Raw genomic sequence first — 17,374 nt, 5'->3', positions numbered from 1 at the left:
TTGATTTTTGCTGCCTATAAAATATCGACGGACCAAAACCGTCGTTAATTTGATTTTGCGACGGACATGTTCCGTCGCAAATTAACAATTTTATCAGATTGTAGGAAGCGATTCTTGATCAATTGGAGGTCGTAAGAGCGATTATATTCCCATTGGAGGTCCAAAGAGCAATTACGGGCGCGTCGGAGTTCCTTAGATTGATTATTGGTCCTAAGAGGTCTCAAGAGCGATTACGGATTTATTAAAGTCAATGGAGTGATTACAGTCACGGATGCGATTAAGGGCCTCAAGAACAATTACGGACTGATTTATAGTTACAAGAGCGTTTACGTTCTAGAAGTAGGAGGCTCTTGGTTGGCCTGATCCTTGGAGTCCTAGCATTTACATGATCAATCTCACGTATTTTTTATTTTTATAACGAATTGGATCCATCGTAAATTTGTGACGGATCTTAATCCTTACATGATCAAAATCATCGTTAATTTGATTCACAGTTTTCTCATAGTCTGAAGCGATTCTGATCGATTGGAGGTCGTAGGAGCGATTATATTCCCATTGGAGTTTCAAAGAGCAATTATGGGCGCGTCGAAGTTCCTTAAAATGAATATCGGTCCTAAGAGGTCTCTAGATTGATTACGGATTGATTAGAAGTCAATGGAGCGATAACGGTTACGGGAGCGATTACAGACCGATTTATAATTACAAGAGCGTTTACATTCTAGAACTGGGAGGTCCTTGATTGGCCTGATCCTCGGAGTCCTAGCCTTTACATAATCAATCTCACATATTTTTTATTTGTATGATGGATAGATTCGTCGTAAATTTTTGACAGATCTGAATCCATCGCAAACTTTCGACGGTTCACATCCGTCGTTTGATTTTTGCTGTGTGGCAAATATCGATGGAACAAAATTGTCGTAAATTTGATTTTACAACGGACATGATCCGTCGTAAATTCATAATTTTGGCATATTGTCTGAAGCAATTATATTCCCATTGGAGTTCTAAAGAGCAATTACGGGTGCGTCCGAGTTCCTTTGATTGTGGGTCCTAGGTCTCAAGAGTGATTACGAATTGATTAGAAGTTAATGGAGCGATTACGATCACAGGAGCGATTAAGGGCCTCAGTAGCGATTACGGACCGATTTACGTCACAAGAGCTTTTACATTATAGTAGGAGGTCCTTGGTTGGGCTGATCCTCGGATTCCTTCTAGCCTTTACAAGATCAATCTCACATATTTTTTATTTTTATGACGGATTGGATCCATCGTAAATTTGTGTCGGATCTGAATCCATCGCAGATCCATTGTAAACTTTCAACGGTTCACATCCGTCATTTGATTTTTGCTGCGTGGCAAATATCGACGGACCAAAACCGTCAGTAATATGATTTTACGACGGACATGTTTCGTCGTAAATTCACAATTTTGGCATATTTTCTGAGGTGATTTCTGATCGATTGGAGGTCGTAGGAGCGATTATATTCCCATTAGAGGTCCAAAGAGCAATTACGGGCACGTCAGAGTTCCTTAGATTGATTATAGGTCTTAGGTCTTAAGAGCGATTATGGCCATGGGAGCGATTAAGGGCCTCAGGAGCAATTACGGACTAATTTAAATTCAAAAGAACGCTTACGTTCTAGAAGTAGGAGGTCCTTGGTTGGCCTGATCCTCGGAGTCCTAACCTTTACAAGTTCAATCTCATGTATTTTTTATTTTTATGACAGATAGGATCTGTCATAAATTTGTGACGGATCTGAATCCGTAGCAGATCCATCACAAACTTTCAACGATTCACATCTGTCGTTTGTTTTTTGCTACGTGGCAAATATCGACGGATGAAAACCGTTGATAATTTGATTTTGAGACGGACATGTTCTGTTGCAAATTCACAATTTTAGCATATTGTATGAAGTGATTTTTGATAGATTAGAGGTCTTAGGAGCGATTATATTCACATTAGAGGTCCAAAGAGCAATTACGGCCGCGTTGGAGTTCCTTAGATTGATTATCGTTCCCAGGAGGTCTCAAGAGCGATTATAGATTGATTAGAAGTCAATGGAGTGATTATGGTCACGGGAGTGAATAAGGGCCTCAGGAACGATTATGGACCGATTTATATTCACAAGAGCATTTACGTTCCAGAAGTAGGAGGTCCTTAGTTGGCCTCATCCTCGGAGTCCTTGTAGCCTTTACATGAAGAATCTCATGTATTTATTATTTTTATGACAGATAGGATCCATTGTAAATTTGTGACGGATCTGAATCCATCGCAGATCCATCACAAACTTTCGACGGTTCACATCCGACATTTGATTTTTACTGTGTGGCAAATATCGATGGAACAAAATCGTCGTAACTTTGATTTTACAATGGACATGATTCGTCGCAAATTCATAATTTTGGCATAGTCTGAAGCGATTTTTGATCGATTGGAGGTCGTAGGAGTGATTATATTCCCATTGGAGTTGTAAAGAGCAATTACGGGCACGTCAGAGTTCCTTAGATTGATTATGGGTTCTAGGAGGTCTCAAGAGTGATTACGAATTGATTAGAAGTTAATGAAGTGATTACAATCATAGGAGCGATTAAGGGCCTCAGTAGCGATTACGGACCGATTTATGTCACAATAGCTTTTACAGTATAGAAGTAGGAGGTCCTTGGTTGGGCTGATCCTCGGATTCCTTCTAGCCTTTACAAGATCAATCTCACATATTTTTTATTTTTATGACGGATTGGATCCGTCGTAAATTTGTGTGGGATCTGAATCCATCGCAAATCCATTGTAAACTTTCAACGGTTCACATCCGTCATTTGATTTTTGCTGCGTGGCAAATATCGACGGACCAAAACCATCAGTAATATGATTTTACGTCGGACATGTTTCGTCGTAAATTCACAATTTTGGTATATTTTTTGAAGTGATTTCTGATCGATTGGAGGTCGTAGGAGCAATTATATTCCCATTAGAGGTCCAAAGAGCAATTATGGGCGCGTCAGAGTTCCTTAGATTGATTATAGGTCTTGGGTCTCAAGAGCGATTACGGGTTGATTATAAGTTAGTGGAGCGATTACGGCCATGGGAGCGATTAAGGGCCTCAGGAGCAATTACGGACTGATTTAAATTCAAAAGAACGTTTACGTTCTAGAAGTAGGAGGTCCTTGGTTGGCCTGATCCTCGGAGTCCTTCTAACCTTTACAAGTTCAATCTCATGTACTTTTTATTTTTATGACAGATAGGATCCGTCATAAATTTGTGACAGATCTGAATCCGTAGCAGATCCATCACAAACTTTCAACGATTCACATCTGTCGTTTGTTTTTTGCTGTGTGGGAAAAATCGACGGATGAAAACCGTTGATAATTGAATTTTGCGACGGACATGTTCTATTGCAAATTCACAATTTTAGCATATTGTATGAAGTGATTTTTGATAGATTGGTGGTCTTATGAGCGATTATATTCACATTAGAGGTCCAAAGAGCAATTACGGCCGCGTTGGAGTTCCTTAGATTGATTATCGTTCCCAGGAGGTCTCAAGAGCGATTATGGATTGATTAGAAGTCAATGGAGTGATTATGGTCACGGGAGTGAATAAGGGCCTCAGGAACGATTATGGACCGATTTATATTCACAAGAGCATTTATGTTCCAGAAGTAGGAGGTCCTTAGTTGGCCTCATCCTCGGAGTCCTTGTAGCCTTTACATGAACAATCTCATGTATTTATTATTTTTATGACAGATAGGATCTGTTGTAAATTTGTGACGGATCTGAATCCATCGCAGATTTGTCACAAACTTTCGATGGTTCACATCCGTCGTTTGATTTTTACTGTGTGGCAAATATCGATGGAACAAAATCGTCGTAACTTTGATTTTACAACGGATATGTTCTGTGGTAAATTCATAATTTTGGCATATTGTCTGAAGCGATTTTTGATCAATTGGAGGTCGTAGGAGTGATTATATTCCCATTGGAGTTTTAAAGAGCAATTACGGGCGCGTCAGAGTTCCTTAGATTGATTGTGGGTCCTAGGAGGTCTCAAGAGCGATTACGAATTGATTAGAAGTTAATGGAGCGATTACAATCATAGGAGCGATTAAGGGCCTCAGTAGCGATTACGGACCGATTTATGTCACAATAGCTTTTACATTCCAGAAGTAGGAGGTCCTTGGTTGGGCTGATCCTCAGATTCCTTCTAGCCTTTACAAGATCAATCTCACATATATTTTATTTTTATGATGGATTGGATTCGTCGTAAATTTGTGTCGGATTTGAATCCATTGCAGATCCATTGTAAACTTTCAACGGTTCAAATCCGTCGTTTCATTTTTGCTGCGTGGCAAATATCGACGGACCAAAACCATCAGTAATATGATTTTACATCGGACATGTTTCGTCGTAAATTCACAATTTGGCATATTTTCTAACATGATTTCTGATCGATTGGAGGTCGTAGGAGCAATTATATTCCCATTAGAGGTCCAAAGAGCAATTACGAGCGCGTCAGAGTTCCTTAGATTGATTATAGGTCTTGTGTCTCAAGAGTGATTACGAATTGATTATAAGTTAGTGGAGCGATTATGGCCATGGGAGCGATTAAGGGCCTCAGGAGCAATTACGGACTGATTTAAATTCAAAAGAACGTTTATGTTCTAGAAGTAGGAGGTCCTTGGTTGGCCTGATCCTTGGAGTCCTAACCTTTACAAGTTCAATCTCATGTACTTTTTATTTTTATGACAGATAGGATCTGTCATAAATTTGTGACGGATTTGAATCCGTAGTAGATCCATCACAAACTTTCAACGATTCACATCTGTCGTTTGTTTTTTGCTGCGTGGCAAATATCGACGGATGGAAACCGTTGATAATTTGATTTTGCGACGGACATGTTCTGTTGTAAATTCACAATTTTAGCATATTGTATGAAGTGATTTTTGATAGATTGGAGGTCTTAGGAGCGATTATATTCACATTAGAGGTCCAAAGAGCAATTACGGCCGCGTTGGAGTTCCTTAGATTGATTATCGTTCCCAGGAGGTCTCAAGAGCGATTATGGATTGATTAGAAGTCAATGGAGTGATTATGGTCACGGGAGTGAATAAGGGCCTCAGGAACGATTATGGACCGATTTATATTCACAAGAGCGTTTATGTTCCAGAAGTAGGAGGTCCTTAGTTGGCCTCATCCTCGGAGTCCTTGTAGCCTTTACATGAACAATCTCATGTATTTATTATTTTTATGACAAATAGGATCCGTTGTAAATTTGTGACGGATCTGAATCCATCGCAGATCCGTCACAAAGTTTCGACAGTTCACATCCGTCGTTTGATTTTTACTGTGGCAAATATCGATGGAACAAAATCGTCGTAACTTTGATTTTACAACGGACATGATTCGTCGCAAATTCATAATTTTGGCATATTGTCTGAAGCGATTTTTGATCGATTGGAGGTCGTAGGAGTGATTATATTCCCATTGGAGTTGTAAAGAGCAATTACGGGCGCGTCAGAGTTCCTTAGATTGATTGTGGGTCCTAGGAGGTCTCAAGAGCGATTACGAATTGATTAGAAGTTAATGGAGCGATTACAATCATAGGAGCGATTAAGGGCCTCAGTAGCGATTACGGACCGATTTATGTCACAATAGCTTTTACATTCCAGAAGTAGGAGGTCCTTGGTTGGGCTGATCCTCGGATTCCTTCTAGCCTTTACAAGATCAATCTCACATATTTTTTATTTTTATGACGGATTGGATCCGTCGTAAATTTGTGTCGGATCTGAATCCATCGCAGATCCATTGTAAACTTTCAACGGTTCACATCCGTCGTTTGATTTTTGCTGCGCGGCAAATATCGACGGACCAAAACCATCAGTAATATGATTTTATGTCGGACATGTTTCATCGTAAATTCACAATTTTGGCATATTTTCTGAAGTGATTTCTGATCGATTGGAGGTCGTAGGAGCAATTATATTCCCATTAGAGGTCCAAAGAGCAATTACGGGCGCGTCAAAGTTCCTTAGATTGATTATAGGTCTTGGGTCTCAAGAGCGATTACGGATTGATTATAAGTTAGTAGAGCGATTACGGCCATGGGAGCGATTAAGGGCCTCAAGAGCAATTACGGACTGATTTAAATTCAAAAGAACGTTTACGTTCTAGAAGTAGGAGGTCCTTGGTTGGCCTGATCGGAGTCCTTCTAACCTTTACAAGTTCAATCTCATGTACTTTTTATTTTTATGACAGATAGGATCCGTCATAAATTTGTGACGGATCTGAATCCGTAGCAGATCCATCACAAACTTTCAACGATTCACATCTGTCATTTGTTTTTTGCTACGTGGCAAATATCGACGGATGAAAACCGTTGATAATTTGATTTTGCGACGGACATGTTCTGTTGTAAATTCACAATTTTAGCATATTATATGAAGCGATTTCTGATAGATTGGAGGTCTTAGGAGCGATTATATTCACATTAGAGGTCCAAAGAGCAATTACGGCCGCGTTGGAGTTCCTTAGATTGATTATCGTTCCCAGGAGGTCTCAAGAGCGATTATGGATTGATTAGAAGTCAATGGAGTGATTATGGTCACGGGAGTGAATAAGGGACTCTGGAGCGATTACGGACCGATTTATATTCACAAGAACGTTTACGTTCCAAAAGTAGGAGGTCCTTAGTTGGCCTCATCCTCGGAGTCCTTGTAGCCTTTACATGAACAATCTCATGTATTTATTATTTTTATGACAGATAGGATCCGTTGTAAATTTGTGACGGATCTGAATCCATCGTAGATCCATCACAAACTTTCGACGGTTCACATCCGTCATTTGATTTTTACTGTGTGGCAAATATCGATGGAACAAAATCGTCGTAACTTTGATTTTACAACGGACATGATCCGTCGCAAATTCATAATTTTAGCATATTGTCTGAAGCGATTTTTGATCGATTGGAGGTCGTAGGAGTGATTATATTGCCATTGGAGTTCTAAAGAGCAATTACGGGCGCGTCAGAGTTCCTTAGATTGATTGTGGGTCCTAGGAGGTCTCAAGAGCGATTACGAATTGATTAGAAGTTAATGGAGCGATTACGATCATAGGAGCGATTAAGGGCCTCAGTAGCGATTACGGACCGATTTATGTCACAGGAGCTTTTACATTCCAGAAGTAGGAGGTCCTTGGTTGGGCTGATCCTCGGATTCCTTCTAGCCTTTACAAGATCAATCTCACATATTTTTTATTTTTATGACAGATTGGATCCATCGTAAATTTGTGTCGGATCTGAATCCATCGCAGATCCATTGTAAACTTTCAACGGTTCACATCCGTCGTTTGATTTTTGCTGCGTGACAAATATCGACGGACCGATGCCGTTAGTTTTATGATTTTACGACGTACATGTTTCATCATAAATTCACAATTTTGGCATATTTTCTGAAGTGATTTCTGATCGATTGGAGGTCGTAGGAGCGATTATATTCCCATTAGAGGTCCAAAGAGCAATTACGAGTGCGTCAGAGTTCCTTAGATTGATTATAGGTCTTGGGTCTCAAGAGCGATTATGGATTGATTATAAGTTAGTGGAGCGATTACGGCCATGGAAGCGATTAAGGGCCTCAGGAGCAATTACGGACTGATTTAAATTCAAAAGAACGTTTACGTTCCAGAAGTAGGAGGTCCTTGGTTGGCCTGATCCTCGGAGTCCTAACCTTTACATGTTCAATCTCACGTATTTTTTTTTATGACGGATAGGATCCGTCGTACATTTGTGACGGATCTGAATCCGTAGCAGATCCATCACAAACTTTCAACGATTCACATTTGTCATTTGGTTTTTGCTGCGTGGCAAATATCGACGGACCAAAACCGTAGTTAATTTGATTTTGCGACAGACATGTTCCGTCATAAATTCACAAATTTATCATATTGTATAAGCTATTTCTGATCGATTGGAGGTCGGAGCGATTATATTCCCATTAGAGGTCCAAAGAGCAATTACGGGCATGTCGGAGTTCCTTCGATTGATTGTGGGTCCCAGGAGGTCTCAAGAGCGATTACGGATTGATTAGAAGTCAATGTAGTGATTACAGTCACGGAGGTGATTAAGGGACTTCGGAGCGAATATGGATCGATTTATAGTCATAAGAGCGTTTACGTTCCAGAAGTAGGAGGCCCTTGGTTGGCCTGATCCTTAAGAGTCCTAGCCTTTACATGATCAATCTCATGTATTTTTTATTTTTATAATGGATAGGATCCGACGTAAATTTGTGATGGATCTTAATCCTTCAAAAATCCATCGCAAACTTTCAGTTGTTCACATCTGTCGCTTAATTTTAATTGCGAGGCAAATATCGACAGACCAAAACCGTCATTAATTTGATTTTATGACGGAGATGTTCTGTCGTAAATTCAAAATTTTGGCATATTGTCTGAAGTGATTTCTGATCGATTGGAGGTCGTAGGAGTGATTATAGTTCCATCAGAGGTCAAAAGAGCAATTACGTGTGTGTTGGAGTTCCTTACATTGAATATCGGTCCCAGGAGGCCTCAAGAGCGATTACGGATTAATTAGAAGTCAATTGTGCGATTCCGCTCACAGGAGCAATTAAGGGCCTCAGGAGCGATTACAGACAGCTTTATAGTCACAAGAGCGTTTACGTTCTAGAAGTAGGTCCTTGATTGGCCTGATCCTCGGAGTCCTAGCCTTTACATGATCAATCTCACATATTTTTTATTTTTATGACGGATAGGATCCATCGTAAATTTTTGACAAATCTGAATCCGTTGCAGATCCTTTGCAAACTTCCGACGGTTCACATCCATCGTTTGATTTTTGCTGCATGAGAAATATCGTTAGACCAAAATCGTCGTTAGTTTGATTTTGCGACGGCATGTTCCATCATAAATTCATAATTTTCGCATAGTCTGAAGCGATTTCTGATCGATTGGAGGTCTAAAGAGCAATTACGGGCACGTCAGAGTCCTTAGAATGATTGTGGGTCCTAGGAGGTCTCAAGAGGGATTACGGATTGATTAGTCAATGGAGTGATGACAATCATAGGAGCAATTGAGGGCCTCAGTAGCAATTACAGATCGATTTATAGTCGCAAGAGCTTTTTCATTCCAGAATTAGGAGGGCCTTGGATGGCCTGATCCTCGGATTCCTTCTGACCTTTACATGATCAATCTCACATATTTTTTACTTTTATATCGGATAGGATCCGTCATAAATTTGTGTCGGATCTGAATACGTCGCAAATTTATCGCAAACTTTCAATAGTTCACATCCATCGTTTGATTTTTGCTGCGTGGAAAATATCGACAGACCGAAACCGTCGTTAATATGATTTTATGACGGACATGTTCCATCGAAAATTCTCAATTTTGGCATTTTGTCTGAAGTGATTTCTGATCAATTAGAGGTCGTAGGAGTGATTATATTCCCATTAGAGGTCCCAAGAGCAATTACGGGTGCGTCGGAGTTCCTTAGATTGATTATAGGTCCCAAGATGTCTCAAGAGCGATTACGGATTGATTAGAAGTCAATGGAGCGATTACGGTCACAGGAGTGATTAAGGGCCTCTAGAGCGATTATGGACCGATTTATATTTAAAAGAGAGTTTACGTTCCAGAAGTAGGTCCTTGGTTAGCCTGATCCTCGGAGTCCTAGCCTTTACGTGATCAATCTCACATATTTTTTATTTTTATGACGGACAGGATCCGTCGAAAATTATCCATCGCAAACCTTCGATGGTTCACATCTGTCGTTTGATTTTTGCTGTGTGGCAAATATCAATGGACTAAAATCGTCATTAATTTAATTTTGGGACGTACATGTTCCGCCACAAATTCACAATTTTGGCATATTGTTTGAAGCGATTTCTGATCGATTGGAGGACGTAGGATGATTATATTCCCATTAAAGGTCCAAAGAGCAATTACGGGCACGTCAAATTTTCTTAGATTGATTATTGGTCCCAAGAGGTCTCAAGATCAATTATGGATTGATTAGAAGTCAATGGAGCGATTATGGTCACGAGAGCGATTAAGGGCCTCAGGAGCGATTACGGACCAATTTATAGTCACAAGAGCATTTACGTTCCAGAAATAGAAGTTCCTTGGTTGGCCTAATCTTAGGAGTCCTAATCTTTATATGATCAATCTCATGTATTTTTTATTTTTATGACTGATAGGATCCATCGTCAATTTGAGCCGGATCTGAATCCGTCGCAGATCCATCGTAAACTTTCAACGGTTCACATTGTCGTTCGATTTTTGCTTCATGGCAAATATCGACAGACCAAAACTCTTATTAATTTAATTTTGCGACGGACATGTTTCAACGCAAATTCACAATTTTCGCATATTGTCTAAAGCAATTTATGATCGATTGGAGGTCGTAGGATCGATTATATTCCTATCAGATGTCCAAAGAGCAATTACGGGCGCGTCGGAGTTTCTTAAATTAATTATCAGTCCCAAGAGGTCTCAAGATCAATTAAGGTCATGAGAGCGATTAAGGGCCTCGGGAGCGATTATGGACCAATTTATAGTCACAAGAGCGTTTACGTTCCAGAAGTAGGTCCTTGGTTGGCTTGATCCTATGAGTCCTAACCTTTATATGATCAATCTCATGTATTTTTTATTTTTATGACGAATAGATCTGTCGTCAATTTGAGCCGGATCTAAATCCGTCGCAAATCCATCGTAAACTTTCGACGGTTCACACCGTCGTTTGATTTTTGCTTCATGGAAAATAACGACGGACCAAAACTGTCGTTAATTTAATTTTGCGATGGACATGTTCTGACACAAATTCATAATTTTGGCATATTGTCTGAAGCGATTTCTGATCGATTGGAGGTCGTAGGATTGATTATATTCCCATTAAAGGTCCAAAGATCAATTACGGGCACGTCAGAGTTTCTTAGATTGATTATCAGTCCCAAGAGGTCTCAAGATCAATTACGAATTGATTAGAAGTCAATGGAGCGATTACGGTCACGGGAATGATTAAGGTCCTCAAGAGTGATTATGGACCGATTTATATTCAAAAGAGCATTTACGTTCCAGAAGTAGGAAGTCCTTGGTTGGCCTGATCCTCGGAGTCCTTCTAGTCTTTACATGATCAATCTCATATATTTTTTATTTTTATGATGGATAAGATCCATTGTAAATTTGTGACGGATCTTAATCCCTCGCAGATCTATTGTAAACTTTCAACGGTTCACATCCCTCGTTTGATTATTGATGTGGCAAATATCGACGGACTAAAACCGTCGTTAATTTAATTTTGCAACGGACATGTTCCGACATAAATTCAGAATTTTGGAATATTGTCTGAAGCAATTTCTGATCCATTGGAGGTCATAGGAGTGATTATATTCCCTTTAGTGATTCGAAGAGTAATTACGGGCACGTCGGAGTTCCTTAGATTGATTTTGGGGTCCTAGGAGGTCTCAAGTTTGATTACGAATTGATTAGAAGTCAATGGAGTGATTACAGTCGTGGGAGCGATTGAGGGCCTTAGGAGTGATTACGGACCAATTTATAGTCACAAGAGCGTTTACGTTCCAAAAGTATGAGGTTCTTGGTTAGCTTGATCGTAGGAGTCCTAACCTTTATATGATCAATCTCATGTATTTTTTATTTTTATGGCGGATAGGATCCTTCAGCAATTTGAGCTGGATCTGAATCCATCGTAGATCCATCGTAAACTTTCGATGGTTCACACTGACTTTTAATTTTTGATTCATGGCAAATATCGACGGACCAAAACTGTCATTAATTTAATTTTACGACGGACATGTTCCACCACAAATTCACGAGTTTAGCATATTTTCTGAAGCGATTTCTGATCGATGGGAGGTCGTAGGATCAATTATATTCCCATTAGAGGTCCAAAGAGCAATTACGGGCGCGTCGGATTTTCTTAGATTGATTATCGGTCCCAAGAGGTTTTAAGATTAATTATGAATTGATTAGAAGTCAATGGAGCGATTACAGTCACTAGAGCGATTAAGGGCCTCAGGAGCGATTATGGACCAATTTATAGTCACAAGAGCGTTTACATTTCAGAAATAGAAGGTCCTTGGTTGGCCTGATCCTAGGAGTCCCAACCTTTATATGATCAATCTTATGTATTTTTTATTTTTATGATGGATTGGATCCGTCATAAATTTGTGACGGATCTGAATCCGTCGCAGATCCATTGTAAACTTTCGATGCTTCACATCCATCATTTGATTTTTGCTTGGTGGCAACTATCGACAAACCAAAACCATCGTTAATTTGATTTTACGACGGACATGTTCCGTCGTAAATTCACAATTTCGACATATTGTCTGAAGTGATTTCTAATCGATTGGAGGTTGTAGGAGTGATTATATTCCCATTAGAGGTCTAAAGAGAAATTACTGGCTTGTTGGAGTTCCTTGGATTGATTATAGGTCCCAGGAGGTCTCAAGAGCGATTATGGATTGATTAGAAGTTAATGGAGCGATTACAGTCATGGGAGCGATTAAGGGCCTCAGGAGTGATTATGGACCGATTTATAGTCACAAGAGTGTTTACGTTCTAGAAGTAGGTCCTTGATTGACCTGATCCTCGGAGTCCTAGCCTTTACATGATCAATCTCACGCATTTTATTTTTATTTTTATGGTGGATAGGATCCATCGTAAATTTGTGACGGATCTGAATCCTCACTAATCCATCACAAAATTTTGATGATTCACATCCGTTGTTTGACTTTTGCTACATGGCAAATATCGACGGACGAAAACCGTCGTTAATTTGATTTTACGATGGACACGTTCCGGCAAAAATTCACGATTTTGACATATTGTCTGAAGCGATTTCTGATCGATTGGATCCCGTAGGAGCGATTATATTCCCATTAGAGATCTAAAGAGCAATTAAGGGCGCGTCGGAGTTCCTTAAATTATGTCCCAGGAGGCCTCAAGAGCGATTACGGATTGAGTAGAAGTCAACAGAGCAATTACGGTCATGGGAGCGATTAAGGGCCTCAGGAGTGATTACGGACCGATTTATATTCACAAGAGCATTTACGTTCCAGAAGTAGGAGGTCCTTAGTTGACCTGATCCTTGTAGTCCTAGCATTTACCTGATCAATCTCATGTATTTTTTTTATGACATATAGGATCCGTCGTAAATTTTGTGACGGATCTGTATTTGTCGCAGATCCATCGCAAACTTTTGACGGTTCACATTCGTCGTTTGATTTTTGTTGTGGCAAATATCGACGGACCAAAATTGTTCTTAATTTTATTTTGCGACGGACATCTTCCATCCCAAATTCACAATTTTGGCATATTGTCTGTAGCGATTTTTGATCGATTGGAAGTCGTAGGAGAGATTCTATTCCTATTAGAGGTCCACAGCAATTATGAGCACGTCAGAGTTCCTCAGATTGATAATCCATCCCATAAGGTCTCAAGAGTGATTACAGTCACGAAAGCGATTATGTGCCTCAAAAGCTATTACGTACCGATTTATGTTCACAAGAGCGTTTACGTTCCAGAAGTAAGTCCTTGGATGCCCTGATCCTCGGAGTCCTTTTAGCCTTTACATGATCAATCTCACGTATTTTTTATTTTTATGATGGATAGGATACTTCGTAAATTTTCTGACGGATCTTAATCCATCATTGATCCATCGTAAAATTTTGACAATTCACATCCGTCGTTTGATTTTTACTGCGTGGAAAATATTGACGGACCATAACCGTCGTTAATTTGATTTTACGACGGAAATATTCTGTCTCAAATTAACAATTTTGGTATATTGTCTGAAGCGATTTCTGATCGATTAGAGGTCGTAGGAGCGATTATATTCCCATTACAGGTCCAAAGAGCAATTACGGGTGCGTCGTAGTTCCTTAGATTGATTGTGGGTCCTATGAGGACTTAAGAGCGATTATGGATTGATTAGAAATCAATGGAACGATTATGGTCACGGGAGCGATTAAGGGCCTCAGTAGCGATTACGGACCGATTGATAGTCACAAGAGCGTTTACGTTCCGGAAGTAGGATGTCCTTGGTTGGCCTGATCCTCGGAGTCCTAGCCTTTACATGATCAATCTCACGTATTTTTTATTTTTATAGCGAATAGGATCCATTGTAAATTTGTGATGGATCTGAATCCTTCACTGATCCATCGTAAAATTTTGACAATTCACATCCGTCGTTTAATTTTTACTGCGTGGAAAATTTCGATGGACCAAAACCGTCATTAATTTGATTTTACGACGGACATGTTCCGTCTCAAATTCACAATTTTAACATGTTGTCTAAAGCGATTTCTGATCGATTAGTGCTCGTAAAAGCGATTATATTCCCATTAGAGGTCCGAAGAGCAATTATGGGCACATTGGAGTTCCTTAGATTGATTATGGGTCCCAGGAGGTCTCAAGAGCGATTACGGATTGATTAAAGTCAATGGAGTGATTACAGTCACGGATGCGATTAAGGGCCTCAGGAAAGATTACGGACCGATTTATAGTCACAAGAGAGTTTACTTTCCAGAAGTAGGAGGCCCTTGATTGGCTTGATCCTTGGAGTCCTAGCCTTTACATGATCAATCTCATGTATTTTTTATTTTTATAACAGATTGGATCCGTTGTAAATTTATGATGGATCTTAATCCTTAGATGATCAAAACCGTCGTTAATTTGATTTTGTGACAGACATGTTCCGTCGTAAATTCATAATTTTTGCATAGTCTGAAGCGATTCTGATCGATTGGAGGTTGTAGGAGCGATTATATTCCCATTGGAGTTTCAAAGAGCAATTATGGGCGTGTCAAAGTTTCTTAAAATGAATATCGGTCCTAAGAGGTCTCTAGAGCAATTACGAATTGATTAGAAGTCAATGGAGCGATTACGGTTAAGAGAGCGATTAAGGGCCTGAGGAGCGATTACAGACCGATTTATAGTCACAAGAGCAATTACGTTCTAGAACTAGGAGGTCCTTGATTTACCTGATCCTTAGTCCTAGCCTTTACATGATCAACCTCACATTTTTTATTTGTATGATGGATAGATCTGTCGTAAATTTTTGACGAATTTGAATCCATCGCAAACTTTCGACGGTTCACATCCGTCGTTTGATTTTTTTCTTTGTGGCAAATATCGATGGAACAAAATCGTCGTAACTTTGATTTTACAACGGACATGATCCGTCGCAAATTCATAATTTTGGCATATTGTCTGAAGCGATTTTTGATCGATTGGAGGTCGTGGGAGTGATTATATTCCCATTGGAGTTCTAAAGAGCAATTATGGGCGCGTCAGAGTTCCTTAGATTGATTGTGGGTCCTAGGAGGTCTCAAGAGCGATTACGAATTGATTAGAAGTTAGAGCGATTATGATCATAGGAGCGATTAAGGGCCTCAGTAGCGATTACGGACCGATTTATGTCACAAGAGCTTTTACATTCCAGAAGTAGGAGGTCCTTGGTTGGGCTGATCCTCGGATTCCTTCTAGCCTTTACGAGATCAATCTCACATATTTTTTATTTTTATGACGGATTGGATCCATCGTAAATTTGTGTCGGATCTGAATCCATCGCAGATCCATTGTAAACTTTCAACGGTTCACATCCGTCGTTTGATTTTTGCTGCGTGGCAAATATCGACGGACCAAAACCATCAGTAATATGATTTTACGTCGGACATGTTCCGTCGTAAATTCACAATTTTGGCATATTTTTTGAAGTGATTTCTGATCAATTGGAGGTCGTAGGAACGATTATATTCCCATTAGAGGTCTAAAGAGCAATTACGGGCACGTCAGAGTTCCTTAGATTGATTATAGGTCTTGGGTCTCAAGAGCGATTATGGATTGATTATAAGTTAGTGGAGCGATTATGGCCATGGGAGCGATTAAGGGCCTAAGGAGCAATTACGGACTGATTTAAATTCAAAAGAACGTTTACGTTCCAGAAGTAGGAGGTCCTTGGTTGGCCTGATCCTCGGAGTCCTAACCTTTACATGTTCAATCTCACGTATTTTTTATTTTTATGACGGATAGGATCTGTTGTAAATTTGTGACGGATCTGAATCTGTAGTAGATCCACAAACTTTCAACGATTCACATCTGTCGTTTGGTTTTTGCTGCGTGGCAAATATCGATGGACCAAAACCGTGGTTAATTTGATTTTGCGACAGACATGTTCCATCATAAATTCACAAATTTATCATATTGTATGAAGCTATTTCTAATCGATTGAAGGTCATAGGAGCGATTATATTCCCATTAGAGGTCTCAAGAGCGATTACAGATTGATTAGAAGGCAATGGAGCGATTACGGTCATGGGAGTGATTAAGGGCCTCAGGAGCGATTACGGACCGATTTATATTCACAAGAACGTTACGTTCCAGAAGTAGGTCCTTGGATGGCTGATCCTTGGAGTCCTATCATTTACATGAACAATCTCATGTATTTTTTTATTTTTATGACAAATAGGATCCTTCGTAAATTTTATGACGGATCTGAATCTGTCACTGATCCCTCGTAAAATTTTGACGATTCACATCCATCGTTAGATTTTTACTATGTGGAAGATATCGACAAACTAAAACTGTCGTTAATTTGATTTTACGACGGAAATGTTTCGTCTAAAATTCTCAATTTTGGCATATTGTCTGAAGCGATTTCTAATCGATCGGAGTTCGTAGGAGTGATTATATTCCCATTAGAGGTCCAAAGGGCAATTACGGGTGCATCGGAGTTCCTTTAATTAATTGTGGGTCCTAGGAGGTCTCAAGAGCGATTACGGATTGATTAGAAGTCAATGGACCGATTACGGTCACGGGTGCGATTAAGGGCCTCAGTAGCGATTATGGACCGATTTATAGTCACAAGAGCTTTTACATTTCGTAAGTATGAGGTCCTTGGTTGGCTTGATCCTCGGAGTCCTTCTAGCCTTTACATGATCAATCTCACATTTTTTTTTTATGATGGATGGGATCCATCGTAAATTTGTGACGGATCTGAATCTCTTGTAGATCCATCGCAAACTTTCTACTATTCACATCCGTCGTTTGATTTTTGCTGTGTGGCAAATATCGACAGACCAAAACCGTTGTTAATTTGATTTTGCGATGGACATGTTCCGTCCCAAATTTATAAATTTGGCATATTGTCTAAAGCGATTTCTGATCGATTGGAGGTCGTAGGAGCGATTATATTCTCATTAGAATTCCAAAGAGCAATTACGGGCATGTCAGAGTTCCTCAGATTGATTATCGGTCTCATGAGTTCTCAAGAGCGATTACGGTCATAGGAGCGATTACGGTCCTCAAGAGCGATTATGTACCAATTTATAGTCACAAGAGCGTTTATGTT

Source organism: Magnolia sinica, chromosome 19, assembly GCF_029962835.1.
Source record: "Magnolia sinica isolate HGM2019 chromosome 19, MsV1, whole genome shotgun sequence".
Classification (NCBI taxonomy): Eukaryota; Viridiplantae; Streptophyta; class Magnoliopsida; order Magnoliales; family Magnoliaceae; genus Magnolia; species Magnolia sinica.
Note: the sequence above shows the minus strand (reverse complement) of the source record.